Source organism: Dipodomys ordii, unplaced genomic scaffold (genome assembly GCF_000151885.1).
Source record: "Dipodomys ordii isolate 6190 unplaced genomic scaffold, Dord_2.0 Scaffold159, whole genome shotgun sequence".
In the NCBI taxonomy this organism is placed as follows: Eukaryota; Metazoa; Chordata; class Mammalia; order Rodentia; family Heteromyidae; genus Dipodomys; species Dipodomys ordii.
This window is the reverse complement of record NW_012267375.1, coordinates 1,178,016-1,181,038: the sequence shown is the minus strand read 5'-3', so window position 1 is coordinate 1,181,038 and position 3,023 is coordinate 1,178,016.

Below are 3,023 nucleotides of genomic sequence, written 5' to 3'. Positions count from 1 at the left end.
TTTTTGCTTATGTGGTGCTGAGGAATTGAACCCAGGGCCTCAGGCATGCAAGGCAAGCGCTCTACCACTGAGCCACCTTCCCAGCCCAAAACCTTCTAACTTTTGAAGCTTTTTTCTCATATCTGGGGCTGACTGGGTAACAAAGGCCATATTTAGGGCTCTTTGATTCTCTGTGGCCTCAGGATCTACAGGTATATAGGTCCTATAGACCACCAAGAGACATTCTAGAAAAGTAGCAGGGGACTCCCTGGGGAGCTGTAGAGTCTCACTCACGTTAGATAAGTGAAGTTGGCTTCCTAGCTGCTGCCTGTATCCCTGCCAACAGAGTCTGGCGATCATTGGTGGGTGCCTCCCTGCTAACAGAGTCTGGCGATCATTGGTGGGTGCCTCCCTGCCTCTATCGCTGTCGTAGTCCCAGCCTGGTGAGTCAGGGGGAAAGACTGGGTCATCAGTGGGTAAGGCATCTGGTCCAAGGACCACCTTCAAGGCACTGCGCCAGGCTCACTCCCTTTCCTCTCAGGTGAAAATCACCTGCAAAAATGGCTGACACAATTGGCTGTTGCCATGGGTTTCTGTTCCTAAAGATAGTCTTGTGCCCTTATTTGCCCTGCTAAAAATGGCTGACAATTGGGCTGGGAAGGTGGTTCAGTGGTAGAGTGCTTGCCCTCGCATGCATGAGGCCCTGGATTCGATTCCTCAGTACCACATAAGCAGAAAAAGCGGGAAGTGGCGCTGTGGCTCAAGTGGTAGAGCGCTAGCCTTGAGTTGAAGAGCCCAGACCGGAAAAAAAATTGCTGACAATCATTCCATGTGGGCTGGTGTGTGAAAAAGACTGTCTCTAAGAAGGAGATGAGCCCCTGGGGTGTATCAGAAATGGGCGGCTTGTGCTCTTTCCAGTTATACAGGTCACTAGTTGTCAAGAGAACGTGCACTGGAAAGGGGACTTGCCCACCGTCTCCCTCATGCACCTGTCTCAAGGGTAACAAGGGGACTGTACTACCTTGTACCATCTCGGGCTGGTACAAGGAAACACTTCTGGTATGGAGGTGCTGATGGCACAGAATGGGGGGGCAGCGGGTCTTCTTCCAGGGAATCCCATAACACTGGGAGAGAAGGTTTTTCAATTACATTTTCACTTATGAGAACTTTAGGACATTGTTTTCCCATCCTGGAAAAAAAGGAGTATATAGGACACAGAACTAGTAGCAAACACATATACAGACTAATAGCCACAGAAACTTAAACCACATGTCCCACATCTCCCAGATGACCTCCCAAGGAGGTCCCAGGTGACCTCCTTTTTATTTATTTATTGTTTTTGCTAGTCCTGGCACTTGAACTCAGGGCCTGAGCTCTGTCCCTGAGCCTCTCTGTGCTCAAGGCTAGAACTCTACTACTTGAGCCACAGGGCCACTTCTGGCCTTTTTTCCTGGGTATGTGGTACTGAGGAATCAAACCCAGAGCTTCATGCATGCTAGACAACCACTCTACCACTAGGCCACATTTCCAGCCCCCCAGATGACCTCTTGAAGAAGTCCCAGATGACCTCTAGAGGAGGTCCCAGATGGCCTCTCAAGAAGGCCCCAAATGATCCCTGTCCACATTGGTCCTCAGGAAACAGACACTGGAGGGAGGCTGTCACCCCTGAGGGCTGAGACACTCACCTATGAGGGGGTTTCCCAGGGGCCAAGGCCTGATGATCACTGGGGCCTCCAAAAAGTATGACCTCTGGTGGCACCCCATCAGCCTCTCAATGCCCCACCCCCTCCAACGGGCCTGGCCACGGGGCCCTGCTGGTTACTGCGGTTCAAAGCCAGCCTGGGCAGGAAAGTCTGTGAGACATCATCTTCAATTAGTCACCAAAAAGCTGGAAGTAGAGCTGTGGCTCAAGTGGTAGAGCATTAGCTTTGAGCACAAAAGCTGAAGGACAGTGCCCAGGCCCTGAGGTCAAGCCCTAGGACTAGTATACACACATACAGCACACAACAACACACACAACTGGAGCTAGGAAGAAGGGTCAGAATGTCCTTTATGAACTTGAGCTAATAAGAAGAGTCAGGATGCCGTCTGTGAACCTGAGCTAGAAAGGAGGAGAAGATTGGGGCTGGAGAATTCAATGAGGAGATGTGGAGATCTGGCTCTGGATGGCCTGGCTGCACATCAAAGTCATGTTCAGTGCCAATTGTCACTAACTTACTATCTCTAGGAATTACCCTGGGAAGAGTCGAGTTCTAGTTGTGGTTCTAGTTGTGTTCCTGTAAGAGAAGATTTCAAGCAAAATGCAAAATACAGTGAGAGCTGCAGGCAGGTTTATCAGTAAAGTTCATGAAGAGAAGGAAGAATACACTCTACCTGGAGAGCATGCATTGCACAGGAGACCATTGGTACACTGCCTTGTGCCTCAGATTTACTGGGATTTAAAAAATCTGGGATTTGAAAAGGACTTTTTTTCATGTTGCTACTGGGGCTGGAACTCAGGGCCTGGAATCCAGGGCCTGGTTATTATCCCTTAGCCTTTTTGCTCAAGGCTGGTGCTCTACCACTTGAACCATAGCTGCACTTCTGGCTTTTTAGTGGGTAGCTGGAGATAAGAGTCTCTGCCCAGGCTGGTTTTAATTTTTGATCCTCAGATCTCAGTCTTCTGATGAGCTAGGATTACAGGCGTGAGCCACCAGTGCCTGGCCCGGGTTTAGCCCTTACCTGCTTGTTTTCATTTGAGGACAATCCTCTGTTTTCAGGGCAAATGTTATTTAGTCTTAAAGTTCTTTTTTATCTGAAAAACCATTTTCTGTTTCTACAACCTTTTTAGCATCTTATATTATTTCTTATTTATGTTATTTTTGACCTATATTTGTCATGAAGTGTGAAATAAAAATCACCTGTTCACGTTTATTTGGTCTATAAATATTATGCAAACTTTGCTGCTGCTTGGATTCCCCCCCCTTTTTTTTTTGTCAGTCATGGGACTTGAACTCTGGGGCTGGGTGCTGTCTCTCAGCTCTTCAGCTCAAGGCAAGCTCTCT